Raw genomic sequence first — 15,782 nt, 5'->3', positions numbered from 1 at the left:
AAATTCGAATTCAAAGCAAATGAACTGAATCCCTAAATCCCCAAATTCGAATTCAAAGCAAATGAACTAAATCCCTAATTCCTAAATCCCTAAAATCGAATTCAGTACAAAAATGAAATTACATGCAGAAAATTCGAAATCTGTACAAAAATTAAATTACAAGCCGAGAAGAAGAGAAGTAGGAGCCTGGGAACGTCGTCTTCCTCACGAATCCAAGACGGCTGGGACAACGTCGTCCTCCTCACCGACGACTACGATGAATCATTCAAAACAACGTAAATCCCGAAACAAAATCCAAACAATCATCACAATCTCCAGGCCACCAAACAAAACTTCAACCAAAATCATTCAAATTCTGAAACCCCCTGAAATTTAAACTGCATAGAATCCAATCCATCACTAACAAATACCACATACACTGCGAACAAAATCAAACAATTGAAATACAAATCAACTCTCACATCAAGATTAAACTCAGCAAGCGAACTTGCCTGGAGAGTTCGGGTGGCGAACTCGACTCCGATGATGGATTTGGACTCCAAGCAGAACTCATGTGGGTGTGGTGTGGCTGTGCTCCGGGAAGGAGAGTTGCAGAAATGGGGGGAGAAGAAACAAGGAGGAATGAGGGAGAAGGTTCGAGGGATTGGGGAAGGGGGAAACACGGGGAAGTGGGGTGTGTGTGTGTCTGTCTCCTCTGGGAAGGAGATATGCAGAAAAGAGATGGGGGGGGGGAGAACTGGAGCAGAAACAAGGAGAGGGAGGGTGTGTGTGCGTGTGTGTGTGGAATGAGGGAGAATGATCGAGAGATTGTGTGTGCGTGTGCGTGCGTGCGTGTGTGTGTGGCACACGGTTTTGGCACACGGTTTTGTATGAAACCATGGTTATGTGTGTGTGTGTGTGTATGGTTATGTGTGTGTGTGTGTGTTATCCGAGAGAAAAAGAAAAAAACTTTGAGGGTGTGTGTGTGTCACACGGTTTTGTGTGAAAGAATTGGAAGTGACTTTGCTCAGAAGAACCAAATATTCTGTCAGAGAAGAACAAAAAAATCTGCTTACTTTATCTTCTTTTCCACGTGAAGACCAAATTCTGTCAGAGAAGAATCAAAAAATGCAATGTATAAAGTGTAAAATATGTACTAATTCATTATATATAAATTATTATGGTGTGTTTAGACTTCTTTCATTAATTACTACAGATTTTCTACACTCACAATGTTTGTTAGCTCGCTATATAATTAACTTGAAAATGTTAAATCCATCATGCAATGCATTTCCTTCCAATTTTTTGTGATAAACTAATAGATAATTGACTAAATAAACATCCTGCAAAGTTTCAATAAAAATTTCCAAGTTTTTCTTACAATTTCCGTGGTTTCCATGTAATTTTTATCGATATCGATATTATCCCGATATTTCCATCGATATTTCCGTGTTTTCGGACTACCGATATTTCCGATATTACCGATATTTTCTTCCTTGCTTGAAAGAGACACAGAGAGACAACAGCGAGGGTGGGCGGAGGGAAGGGCACGTACCAGGGACGGAAATAATGAACGTGATGGTCACGTGGGTGTAACCTATAAAAACATGCCCTCTGTGATGATTCACTCACTCTCTGCCTAGCTTTGCCAATTTGCTACCAATACCATGGCTCTGCGGCGCTGACGATGTTCAACAGGAAAATGCCTGCTCAAGTTGGTGGGATAGAGGTCCTTCAGGTCCTGCACTCTCAAATCGTAACATATCTCAATCCTTGTGACATTTCAAGATTCGAAAGGGTGTGTTATTACAAACCGTCATTTCAAAGAGTCATCATACACTCTTTTTATGTGCAAAATTTTTCTATAAATAAGGGAGGTTCGAAAGGGTGTTAATCAAATGACAAAAACATTATAAAACATATTGTCTCGCTAACAGTTATTTGCCTAAATAGTGAAGTCTATGTAAGATTATGAGTATGAAACATATACAAGAACTGGTTATAGTGTTTGAGATTGATATGGAAAAGTCTTGGTTAAAACTGTTTAGGTTGTCCTTATTGTTTTAGGATAGCAGAGTTGAGAGAAGTTCCAATCGGTTTTGGAAAAGATCTTATTGTTGGAACTTCATGAGGTCTCGTAATTCTTTATGGTTTGTATGAGCTTAGATCTCAATCCAATTCTGTAATTCTTTATGGTTTGTATGAGCTTAGATCTCAATCCAATTCTGATAGGGAATGGACAGAAGTAATTCTTTATGGTTTGTATGAGCTTAGATCTCAATCCAATTATGATAAGGAATGGACAGAGGAGCACTATATATTTATGGTTCAAACCACTGCTCTTGTGATACCAGCTTATGTTGTTCTAAGTCCTATTGATTAGAGAAGCTATTGTGATCGTAAAAGAGGAGAAGGTTTCAAACATAGAGGCTACAATGGCTTCTTCATCAGGATCGAACAATGCAGGTATGTTCTAAAAGGTTTTGGTTCTTAAGTATGTTAAATGCAAAATTTAGACTAGTTGTAATTAATTGGATGAATTCTTGTTTCTTGGATAAGTTGCTGCGATTTTATTCTTACAGTCTATAGATCATGAAGATGTCAATAAGTTGCTGCGATCTAAAGTAATTATATTCAAGAGACCTTCTTCCATGCAACTATCATATTCTAACTGTACCCATTTATAGTAGCATCATATGTACGCTGATAATTTGGAAAGACAAGTACCTACCACGTATACTCAATTAGTTGAGTCACTACTCTCAAGTCCATGAACAATGAGACAATTGTGTAGATGCCTAATAGAGAATAAGGTCACTAAACCGTGACCGGCCTAAAGTTCTTGCATGTAGTTCTACATACATATCTTGCAAAAAATAAGCAAGTACTAATACGTGAAGCACCACAATTGTTTTATAGATACATCTTTAATCATTAAAAGGCACAATTATTTTATAGATACATCTTTGATCATTAAGAGGTTTGATATGACCTTTCTCATTTTAGAAACTTGTCCCCCGAACTATTGAGGTCCTTGTTTGATTCATAAAGAGACGAGTTGATAAAATCTAATTCACGAACCTCAAGTTACTAGGATGCTTCACATAGTTTCATATTTGATAAGGATCAATTAAACCACCTTGTAGTTATGATTTTCTTCATAATTGTAATCAGAGCTTCACCTCCTGCACAATAATAAAAGGGGATCTTTCTAAACTACACTGACCATTATTATGATATGTGGATGCAAATTTTGTACATGGTTGAATTGACGAAATTCCACCTACAAATATCATTAGCCTAATTGACGAACACCTAGAAAAAAAGGGGGAGAGTGTCCCAAAGGGCCTCTATTGCTTGAGTTAGAAAAGTAGTTTGAGAGAAAATAACAACTTGAGATAATTCTGAGTAGTAAGTGGTGGTTACCATTTTCCATGTTTGACTTAGCTATTTATATACCTAAACCCTATCATGCAGCTGGAAGGGGATGTTGTTAGCCATACTAGGCAGACCTTAATGTTTTGCTAGTGATGGAAAGAGCGTAGGCGGCCATACACCAAACGGGAGACTTCGAAGAGTCGGCTTCAGACTATTATAGGGTTGGTTATGGCCTAGTGGCAGGACGTATCATGCGCTCGAAACACCTTTGATATATTGGTGAACCAAAGGCCTAATACTTGTAGGATAGACAAGTGCCATGGTCACTCATGGAGAGTAGACAGATGTCACGTTCCCTGAAAATGGTGTGTGGTCTGCTCACGATGCCAAGGGTAAAATTGTCATAGTGAGCATATAGTCAACGTGTCCTTCTATTGGATGTAGTTAATTTATATCTCCACAAATGCCTTCACAGATACTTGTGTTTAGGTAGGAAACAAAAAGAGATGTACTTCCAATTGACATATGATTTTTTTTTTTTCCAAAACAAGGTAGGTTTCAAAATCTTTGTAGGAAAAGACTTCCTTTTTATTTCCCCACAAGGATTTATATATATAGGAGATGACCCTTGTTTAAATTGCGTAGAGAATTCACATAGAAAATATCTCATGTTTGAAAATTTTCCTTCTTCTTCCTTGATTTCATCATGCCCCTGGTTCTTCTCAAATGGCAGCACGTGGGCCGCTGCTAGGTGCATTAGGAGCTGATGCCGCAGCTTAACTGGGTTGGAACAAAGGTTGGGCATCCGGGCTTGGCCTGATGCTGCTTGTGGCGCGCCGGGGGCCTGGCTGGCGAGGGCCGATCGAGTCCGGTCGGTCCGTCTCCTTTTTTTTTTTTTTTTTTTTTTTTTTTAATTGTAGCTGTTCTTCTGATGCAGGGTACAGTGGAAAAGAAAACAAAAATGATAGATATGATAGATAGGTAGAGTTCACTATCTCCTAGTACGATGAAAGACCTGAAAACCCTAAGAACTTTGGTTCTAGTACCAGCCTATAATGTAGACACTAGAAAGAACAAAGCAACAAACTCTTAAACAAGAGAAAGGCACAAAATATGAGATAGAAATCTCTCTGAATATTTCATTCATCAACAAAAACGCCCAACTTTCTCCATCTTACAAAAAGAGGTGGTATTTATAACCATTTTGTAACATACATTCCGAAATTAAAAAGGCAATAAACTTAAAATGACAAAAAAAAAAAAAAACAGAAAATTACATAAAGAAAGTAATCCAATCAGCCAAAAATGTCCAAAATGCCTTGGCTATTATTAAGAGCTACTAAAGGCTGTTATTAAGTTCTTTTTATTGGTTATAGTCATTCATTTTACCCCAATGATTCAATAAATGCACTGGCCAACTGATCTGCATCATCCTCTCCAGGTTGGAGAAAATTCGCCCTCAAATTTGCATTTCCAGTATCATCGATGTCCCCTTTGTATGGAATGAGATGTTTCATATTGAACACATCGAATATGGCTAGGTAACTTGGTGTCACGATTGAAACAATCGAACTTGGTAATCCAAGAAGTCGGTACACTCCACAAAGGAATAACTTAGCAACTTCTGAAGCATATGTTGTCTTCTTGCAGGCAATAAGGTGAGCCATTTTGGAAAATTGATCCACCACAACAAAAATTGAGTATACACCATGCTGAGTACGAGGCCAACCCAAAACAAAATCCATGCTCATGTCCACCCATGGTTGTGATGGAATGGGTAGTGGCATGTACAATGCAGCGTTCGTTGCCTTGCCCTTAGAAACCTGATAGATTCGACATCGTTTCACAAAACGATATACCTCTTTACACATGGCAGGCTAGAAATGAGAAAAAACACAAGTGTAAAGGTTTTGTCCCTTCCAACGAGGCCTTCGCTATGTATCTCTTGTATGATCTGCAGCCTCAAACTAGAACAATTTGGGTCTTTTACGACTTGAAATATACGGCGTACAGTACTGGCATGCCTTAAATGATATTATTCATGACATTCGTAAAGTTCATGTCGTAATACTTGCACATAATCTAGCATTCATGGCATCACTTTTGTGCAAATCGTTAAATAAAAATATTTGCAGCATAAGCGTTGTGTGTCATATTTGACAATTTACATGATGCACTTTCCTTCTCTTTTAAGGCATCACGTTATGTCGTAAAGTGAATTTTTTTATATATTTGGATCCCTATACCTTTTATGACATGAATGATACGTCGTAAATAATAGTTTCTAACTTCGTGCCTAAACTTTCCCACTCCACACCTAACAAAAAATGCACAGCGGGCAATTATAGCGTCATAATGAAATATCAAACAAGTGAAATTCTAGACCATTCCACTTCACCTTTCCCCTTTCTTTCTCTCTACCTTTCAAATTGCTCGTTTCTTTCACACCACCATGACCCAACTTGAAGGCCATCTCCTCTTTGGCGTGCATGTCATACCCCGATTTATTTACTGAAAAAACAACATCTCTCCATCACTTTGTCACGGTCCATGGCCTCATCTCCACGTCGCTTGCTGTCTACCACTGAAAATTCAAAAACCTAGGAGATCCATTCCGCCAAAACTCAAATCAACACCTAAATCTTCCTCTCCCAGACACACGAGACCGCCTTTTTCTCCCAATGTTCTAAGGTTGAAGTTTTTATTTTTCAAATTTTTATATAAATTTGGTTTTGAATTTACAGGTACTTTCCTCCAACAGCCCCTCCACCAGCACATTTGCACTCTGTAGCCTCCAATTTGGGTTTGATTTTTCTAAATCTATATGTATTTGTGCCTGGCTTTATTTTTTTGTGATTGGGGATTTTTTAACTTGATTTATTATTACATATGGAGGATTTTTTAATCAGTTTTCTATTTTTTTTTATTTTTCAGTATTTTTCTTTTTGTTGTGAATCTGTAGGATGAAATTATTTTTCTGGGATGCTTCTATTTTTCTTGCAGTTTAAAGGTAAAATCTTTCTGGCTTGTTGCTTATACAAATTAATAAGAAAAGAAGGTTTAGAATTTTGGGCTTTGTAGATGCTTTGAAATTGAACCATACATAATTGTTTAAGCTACCACTTTATACTCTGCAATCAATTCCAAGAGCAATCATTTATGTTTTATGGAGAAGCAATTTTATTATGTGAGGTTCTCTTTGAATCCAGAGCAGTGAGTACTCTATACTTGAGTAGTTTTAAAGATTAAAAACATAAGTTACTATTTATTGGATATTAGGATATTAATGCTCTCAATTGTAACGTTTATCTTTTAGTTGCTCTGCATTGTAATCCTACATGTCCTGGAGGCTTATCTCCTCATGTTGCTTATGTATACCAATACTTGTATCACTTATATAAAAATCAATGAATCGATCGGTTATTACTATGATGGAACTTGTGCTTATTGGTTATATTTGGTTTTTGGGATCACTATCTAATCCATAGTTTGTAATACACTTCAATATTTTTTTTCTTTTTCTTTTTTTGTGTTGTTGGGCTTCTACATTTGGATCTTTCTGAATGTTTGGTTAATTCATTTTTTTTATATTAATTTTCAATTGCAGGTTGGTACTTGGTTGCTTGACTTCTAACCCTTTTATTAGCTCATATGAGGAATTGGTGCGTGATGTATTCTCTTGGTTGTGATGGACTTTTGTTTGAAATTTTCGTTGAAGTTCTTGTTTCACTAAAGTCTACTTGCTTTGCTTTTTAAATGGGATTGAGTATTTTGGGTTTCGCTGTTTTCTTTTAGAGGAATGGCTTTTTCGTGTACGGTTAGGTACACTAATATGGAAAAAATGGTCCAAAAATCCAAATAGCCTGGGCAGCAAATAACTTTTGTCAATCCATTTTTGTCTTTTGCAGGTCGCTCATGCTATTCGTTAGATCACCACCTATATTTCCAAGTACAATGACAAATATATACAGGTTAAGTGATTTAATAACTTAAATAAGTGTTAATATGCCCACCTTTAAGTGTATTGTAGGAATTGTATCAGCACTTTTTTTTCTTGTTATAATGTCTTTTTTTTGTAAGTTATAAACTTATATATGCATTTGAACAACATTTGGGTTACCTAATCTTTTTTATTGAGTGAAACAGTTTTTGATAGGTATGCTGGAATTGATTCCTTCCCAAATGTAGAGCGGTAAGTAATGGCGCCCAATGAATTATCAAATATGAGGCATCAAGTATTTAAAAAAATTTAGACTAATATTAATCCAGACTATTCCAATTCAGTTTCCTATGAAAGAGTTTTAATTATGGTGTTGGAGATTTGTTAATTTTGCTCTCTCTCTCTCTCTCTCTCTCTCTCTCTCTCTCTCTCTCTCTCTCTCTCTCTCTCTCTCTCTCTCTCTGATTTGGTTGGGATTGCAGAGTGACTTGGGTTTCTTTGTATGCATGTCCCAGACCTCCAAGTCACATGGGGTACTCAGCAAGGCTCTAATTTTGCAAAGGAGAGGGAGATGTTACAAACTTACAGTGATATTGCAATCCAAATAATCAGTTTTGAAGATCTAAATAATCTGTGATATGTTGTAGTAGTAGTAGAATAACACTGGGGCATAGCCTAGTACTAAATTATTGACTTTGTTGCTTAGCCTAGTACTCTGTGAGTGTCATAGTAGTAGTGTAGTACTTATTCTATTTCATTTTACTATTTTTCAGGTAGCATTGAAGTCTTTGGTGAATTTTTAAACAAAGAGGTTGCAAATGCAGCAGTAATGAGTGGAAAAGTTTATACTTAATTTTAGTAGTATTAAAGTCTTCATCAATTTCTAAGTTAACATTTTGTTTTGACTAGCTCTTAACTTACCAACCGAATCCATCTCCTTTGACTAGCTAGAGTATCTTGGTTGGGCACTCTATCCATTCCCAGGGCCTCGTTTCCAAAGACGAAGTTGAGACAAAATTGGGAACTCTCTCTTTCTCTCATTTTGTTTTAGTTCCCAAGAAAGCTGATTGGATAGAAGAAAATGGAACAAAAAGAAATGAAAAAAAAAATTGAAAGTTGTTGGTGTTTATGTTGAATTTGTAATATATTAAGACCCAAAAACTAGATAAATGGATAACTTTGATGTAAATTGATAACAGCAAGCCACAAGGTCAAAAACAGTGAGTTTTACCTTACAATTTTTGGGCATATCATAATTGATAACCATATCCACTGATTGAAGATCCAATCTTCTACTTGCCGCATCAATTCTTCATGCGTGAAATGTTAAAGACTCATTAATTTATGTATTCACAACTATATGAATTTTATGCAGGCTATAGGAAAAAGTAAAACTGTAAAGACATAATTTGTGTATATTTTAGTCATTTGATACATGTATGAGTGTAAAACAATAAAATTGTGAAGGCATAATTTGGGATTTAGGTTTGTATGACAATGATTAGGTTTTCTTTCAGTATCACTTTTCTTACTTGAGATTAATTGTGTATTTCTACATATAGCTGTACAATGGATTTTCTTTTGCTCCATGTGCTTATGTCTATGCAGATAGAGATAGCAATTAGTGTGGTTCATGCATTAGGAGCAGTATTTCACTCTCAAAGGACTTTGTTTGGAGGTCTTTAAGGAAAAGTGAAGTCTTTCAAGTGACAAATTTCTTGTTATTAGATGCCTATTTGGTATTTCATGTATAGTTTGATATTGACCTTAGCTTTGTTCAACTTGTAATACATTTTGACAATATGATTATTTATGAAATTATTGTATTATAGTAAATGTGTAATTTTGTCGATTCTTATATATATATATATCTAATCAGCAGTAATTATTGATGCTAGTCTTTGTTTATGATGTAAGATGTATGTCGTAATTGCTTTCACAATAACACTCAAGAAATGCTGTATCAAATATAAATTATGGCACACAAATATGCTGTAATTGTTTTCATAGTATTTTGACACTTTATTAACGCCGTATCTGATACCAATTAAGGCTCTCAAGGCATGCCTTAAAGAGCATTTGCGACACTTCATTAACGCCGTATCTAATACCAATAAAGGCACACAAGGCACACCTTAAAGAGCATTTACGACGTGTTTGCTTAAATTATTCACGGCTACTAGAGAACGTCGTATTTGACAACACATCTTTTACAATAGTGGCTTTACTGCTTGGGGGCTCACACCGTGAATAACCGTTTACGGCACCCTTTGTGCGTCGCAAAAGACCAGTTCTGTTGTAGTATACAAAGTTGATTCCTTTTAAAGAGAAACCCATCATGGAACACATAATTTGTTCTTCTCGAATAAAATCATACCCGAGTTTTGTTTGGTCTTCCTCTGTCTTTCGCATACCCAACAAGTACTTTCCATAATAGCCAATTAAGAACCACAAATTCAACATGCATCAACATATCCAAATAGTACAAAATTCCGAATAATTTCATTCTTCTCCACTTTCTCATGTTCCGTTTGGACTTTAATCTTTTCTTGATGACATAAATTACATTTGACTACACATACAACTTCTAGCAAACATCTTGATATTTTTTTTACTTTGAAAAGTGTAGACATAATTCGAACAATGTGAAATTTTTCTTTTGTCCAAGTAAAATTTTGAAGCGTGACAAGCAATGAACGATTCCCAAACATAATCATAAAAGTTATAGAAATTGATAACTCATATATTTCATGCAATTATACCATCCATTTCTAGTCTCTTTGTGATGTTTTTGAGTTAAACTGGTTGCATTTTACCTTATTTTGTGTTAGTGTGCAGTAACATGTACTTTAGGATCAATTTGAAGGCAAAAGAAGTGAAAACATGCCATTTTTGGGGTTGACCCTTATTCAAAAGTGGAAAGAAGTTTAGTGGCCTGTTTTGAAGCCCAAATAAAGAATCCAAGACGAATCCGTCTTGTTAGAAGACCAAGAGTAGAATGGGAAAGGAATTGGAATACCTAGCCTGATTTGGAGGAGCCAAATAACGAAAAACATTCAAAACTTTGGCTTAATGGTTGGGATCACCTTGCAATAAGCTACAGCCCATTTAGCATATAAATACTAGGGTTTCAGATCACTTTTACACAAGCCCCCTTGGGGGTCGCCCATAGCTCTATCTTCTCTTTCTTTGGCCTTTCTTCCAGAAACAAAACCCTATTTCCCTTCGCCATCCACTACCACCTAGGAAACCATATAGCCGCGCTGTTCTTGGAAAGTTCAACATCAGAATTGCTTCAAGAGGGTTTCTTCTATGAACTTTAGTTCACTCATGTTGTTCTTGACATTTATATATTCTGTAATCATGTTGTGTAATTAAGTTCATAGCTAGGGATTTCGATGTAGCCTTGCAAAACTATTCTATGTTATTAAGTTAAAGTATTCGATTCATCATTCTGTTTTCTTGTTTCATTCACTGATTTTATAGTTGCATTTGTTTGTTTATCTTAATGTTTGATCACCATTAGGGTTTCTTATAGATTATTTGATCAAGGTTATAGTACACATCATGCTTAATCTTGGTAGAAATGTGAATGAATGAAGAAACTGCTATGCATATATCCTACCATGTGATTTCTTTGGTCCTTGGAAGTTTTCTTGTTCTTATTGGATTCTAATTTGGTAATCTAAGTTGAACATCACAACAAGGTTGTAGATTAGGAATATTTGATCACAACCACACATCAAATGGATGATCATAAATGAGTAAAACGAACCCTAGTTGCTGTTTGGAGAGTTGAATGCGTTTTGACTTAATTTTCATGGAATTGGCTTGTAACGGTGAAATCAGCATCCTTAGTTCCATTCCCATTATTTCTGAATCAATCTATCATTTATCTTTATCTTTCTTGCATTTCTAAGTTATTTTAGCTTTCAAAACAAAATTCTAAATTCAGTTTTCTTTTTCATTGCTTAGTTAGGATTCACATAAAGTTAGTAATTTGTAGAGTTCTAATCAGTCCCTGTGGTTCAACACCCTTACTGATGCCATTATACTATCCTTATATTTGCACTTGAAAGGAACACAACAGAAATGTAGACATATTTTATCGCAAGTACCTCAACCATTGAACCTAAATCTTCATCACCATTACATTCATCGAGAATCAGGGCAGAATCCCAATCGGCAACACAATAAGATTCGATTTGTAGAGTAAATTGAATTTCATTGGTTACTTTAATCACAAGCATGTAATCTTCATCATACTCATCATAAATTGGTAGAGAATTCCAATCGACTAAATTATCGATTTCATAAAAACCTGACATCACCAACATGATAACCTAAGAATCGATTAGGGCTCTGATAACCAACTGATGCAGGGTGCAGTGGAAAGAAAACAAAATAAAATGATAGATATAATGGATAGGTAGGGTCTACTATCTCCTAGTGTGAGGAGAGACTTGAAAATACCCTCATTCTCCCTCAACCAATATGCCCAACTTTCTGCCTTCCACTCTATCGAAGCTAGAGCGTCACCGCATCTTTTGTTGCACAAGGGTATCACCTTGAAACAGAGCGAAATGAGCACCAAGAACCCAACCCCAAATCTCATCTTATCTTAGTTGATTCGAAATCAAAACCCAAGTCGCAGAAAACAAATTTATGAATTGGGTTTTTTTGTTTAAGATCAAAATTGAATGGAATGTATGTTGTTGAAGAAGGAGCTAGTGACAAGGATGGCGTCAAATTAAAGGAGGAGTTGGGGTTGGATCGGTGGGGTCGACGGAGAACTATCGTAGGATCTACCATGGCACTATAACAGCTTGGAAAGGAACGAAGAAGAAGCATGATGTTTGGTTATAGGTTCAAAGGGAGTGGTTGATGTTTGGTTAGCAAGATAGCAAGAGTTTGCATGATAATTTCTCATCATGTGATAAACCGATACATCACGTGATTTACTAGACAATAGGACCGTCTGGAGCCCAAAAAAATTAGGAGCACCAAAATTTGTCAGGGTGGTGTATTCATATATGTTTTAATAAGATTATAAATTTTTAAAATTTGGCTAAATTACAAAGAAATTTAATTAGAGCTAGTGGTTTTTTGTTGTTTGACATTAATGAGGAGGTCTTGAGTTCAAAACGACATTTGTATAGATTTACTTTCCAATTTTTACAAATTTCTTTCATAAGACCATAAATTAATGAAATTTGGTTAAATTATCACAAAGTTTGACCATAAGTGGTGGTTGTCCCGGGTTCAAACACTAAAAATGTTTTTTTTTACTTTTCAACTTTTACGAATTTGTTTTTATAAGAGTTTAAATTTGAGCAAAGGTTTTTGTTGTTTAAAATTAATGAGAGGTTCTGAGTTCGAAATGCTATATAGATGTTTATTCTTTTCAAACAAATTTCTTTTGGTTGTTAATTTCCTTTTAATTACTAGCTAGTATCTATGTGGGTTACAGTTTGTAAGCATTCATTCAAATTCAAGTCCAACCTTAAAAAAAGAGTAATGCGGATCCAAATTTGCTAATCATATGACATTTCACCAATAGGTTTAATTTAGCATTCGTTCATTGCTTATACATATCAATTAAAGATCGAAAACATCATTATTTATGAGTATTTATCAAATATAGCTAGAAAATTAACCCTTAATTTCGAAAATGTCACTTTTTATAAAATCTGTCAAGAATATCCAAAATTCCACCTAAATAACCACAAATACCCTCAAATTTAACAATCAAATAAATTAAAGGCTTTTTATCCAAAATGATTTGTGACATGGATATTAAGGGTGGGCAAACGGGTAGAGGAACCACGGTTAGGGGCAAGTAGTCTAGGTTCGGGGCGAGTACAGGCCGGTTCCAAATATTTTAGAGAATAAACGAGGCGGGGCGATGTCATTTACGGGGCGGGCAGAGTCCATATACTTTAAAAAAAAAGGTCCTAGACCGACCCCTTTTTAATTATAATGAACGGCCGAGATTGAATGATAAACTATCATCCAATTTCAACCGTTACTTTCTACCCCAATCATCATCCCAACTCCAAGTTCCAGAATCAATCACTCTCTCAGCTGCCTCTCTCTCTCTCTCTCTTTCCCTCTCCTCCATCTTTTTTTTTTCCCTACCTGATAGGGTTTCCATGTCCGTATAGCACCAACCTCTCATGCATCAATGCCTTCAACCTTTACTGATTGTTGTTGCAGCCTTAATTGTTTATGGGTCTTTGAGGCACTCGATTTAGTTGAGTATTTAAGAAGTTATGAACATTTAAAGCGTGAAATTACAACAATGCCCTTTAAGGCAATATGTTGACTTTTGTTGACCACCTTGTCGTGTCACGTAAGTTTCTTTTCTTGGCTTATCCTCATAGTACTCATCATGATGAACACATGGACGCAAACAGAATCGGAATTGGAGTTACGATGAATGTTTTATGGAACTTCGAAGCCATGGGGCAAAACGATCATTTCATTATTCTAGATATTAGGGTTAGATATTGTTATTATTTAAATAATCACTACCATGTGGGACCCACAAATTGGTCCCCAATCTTCTAGAACTCTCTCCCTCTGCTTTCTCTCCCATGACTTCTCTTTTCTCCCTCAATTCTCATCTTTCTCTTCTCCTTCTTCACCCTGCCACACCCATAACCCATATCCTAAAATCATCATCAAATCACAATTACGACATCACCATCGTCTTTATCTCGTCACTATGAACACAACCATAGTCTTGGTATCTTGGAAGTCGAACTATGTAGCCCTATACACGTACTTCGACGGAGGCCGCAACTTTCCGGCCATTTTTCGGACGATCCATGACAAGTTAACCATCAAGAAAGGTACCATTCTCTTTGGCTTGTCGAGAAGTATGAATTTTATTTTTGAATCACCTGATTTCATTGAGTATTGAAGAAGTTATATCCATTTGAATCTTACCCATTTTCCTACGACTTCCGAGGCTTTCAAGGTTTTTTCCGGCCAAACCATGATGAGTTAGCCATCGTGTGGGTACCATTATCTTTGTCTCATCAAGACCTATGATTTTTATTTTTGAATCACTCGATTTGGTTAAGTATTTAAGAAGTTATGAACATTTAAAGTTTGCCAGAAATTTCGGCGAGCTATCCAGTTTTCTCGGACCAGTCTCCTTTCAGGCTACCTTCAACCAATATTGGACTTCCAAATAGGTAAAACCTTATTCTACACATTCCTAACTTCGTTTTGATATATTATGGGTTGAATTTGGTTAAGAAACGAAGAAATTACAAAGCTTTAAAAATTGCTCAAATTTCTAAGAAAATTCCCAAGTTCTGGTGTTCTCTTTAGTTTGGTTTAGTGACCTGCTAGCCCAATCGGGTCAGCCCGACCCATGACCTATTAACCAAACCCAAACCTAAATTTGAAATAAGGCCCAACCCATTGTCTAACCAAAAATCCATTAACCCAAAACCATTTGGCCCAAAGCCCTAACCAGATCCAACCCAAACCTAAACCAATAACTAGCCCAGATCCAACCCGTCACTATTGACCGGACCCGTTAACCTGATCGTTGACTTTGACTGTTGACCGTTAACTGTCAACGTTGACTTTTCGTATAACTTTTTTCGGGTTTCGACCGGGACCCCTCGTAGGCTAATTTCTACGTCTTGATTCCAAATCTGTCGTCTGTTTTCCCAAATTCGACCATTTTGATAGAATTTTACTAAATGACCTCTATTTGTGCGTAGCTGTGTCGGTAGGAAATGGCACAATCCTCGCTAGTTCAGGTGGCTCTCGGGCAATAAAATATCAGTGAGTGGACCCCTTCTTAACTTATATGTTTTTATAAAATACTAGCCTAGCATGCATTCATATTTCATGATTTAAATATGTTTTATAATATGCTTTATGGATTTCTATAATTATGAATTACGAAATATTCATGATTTATCAACATTACATTTTTACTAAAGGATATGAATTATGGGATTTGAGTATATGATTTTATATGGCATTCAAGTATGATTTATATTATGGTTTATGAATGTGATATATCTTGGATTTATGAGATAAGACTTTGAACTAGTGAGCTCCAGATTTGATACGAGTTTTGAGATATGTTTTTGGTACTTATCTAGTGGGTTATCATACGGCACATCCACACACCACGGGTATGGATGTCTATAGCCATAGAACGCAGTTGCTGAGGAAAAGTGAGATATGATATATGATATACCCCTAGCTTCACTGCCGAAAGCAGTTTGGATAACTTCACTAGCCACGGCTAGTGTTAGTGTGGATGTTAAGCTATTTTTTATAGCTTCACCTTTGGGTGATGGACTTGTTAAACAGCTTCACTTTCGGGTGATGGACAGGTTGTTTAGCTTCACCCAAGAGGGGAGCCAAGTACAAGGCTCCCCTCGGCTATAGCATAGGGAGTTTGGTTCTTCAAGCTTAAAAATATTAATTTTTGGGTTAGTTTGTGATTTTT

General features: G+C 36.2%; 3 long non-coding RNA genes across 3 annotated transcripts; 2 read left to right on the top strand and 1 right to left on the bottom strand.

The window, feature by feature from the left end:
• Positions 1-344: 344 nt before the first annotated feature.
• LOC126590911 (uncharacterized) lies at positions 345-547 on the bottom strand. Its single transcript, XR_007612192.1, has 2 exons — positions 462-547; positions 345-377 (listed from the first exon to the last, which is right to left on the bottom strand). It is a non-coding gene; the product is annotated as an uncharacterized LOC126590911 (long non-coding RNA).
• A 3,132-nt stretch (positions 548-3,679) lies between these two features.
• On the top strand, positions 3,680-5,497 carry LOC126591313 (uncharacterized). Its single transcript, XR_007612335.1, has 3 exons — positions 3,680-4,228; positions 4,799-4,898; positions 5,008-5,497. It is a non-coding gene; the product is annotated as an uncharacterized LOC126591313 (long non-coding RNA).
• A 2,039-nt stretch (positions 5,498-7,536) lies between these two features.
• On the top strand, positions 7,537-8,974 carry LOC126591124 (uncharacterized). The gene is made up of 3 exons (XR_007612259.1): positions 7,537-7,549; positions 8,071-8,123; positions 8,245-8,974. It is a non-coding gene; the product is annotated as an uncharacterized LOC126591124 (long non-coding RNA).
• Positions 8,975-15,782: the final 6,808 nt, after the last annotated feature.

The sequence above is a fragment of the Malus sylvestris genome, chromosome 11 (genome assembly GCF_916048215.2).
Source record: "Malus sylvestris chromosome 11, drMalSylv7.2, whole genome shotgun sequence".
Classification (NCBI taxonomy): Eukaryota; Viridiplantae; Streptophyta; class Magnoliopsida; order Rosales; family Rosaceae; genus Malus; species Malus sylvestris.
The sequence above is the reverse complement of the archived record's forward strand: the minus strand, read 5'-3'. Positions and strand labels throughout refer to the sequence as shown.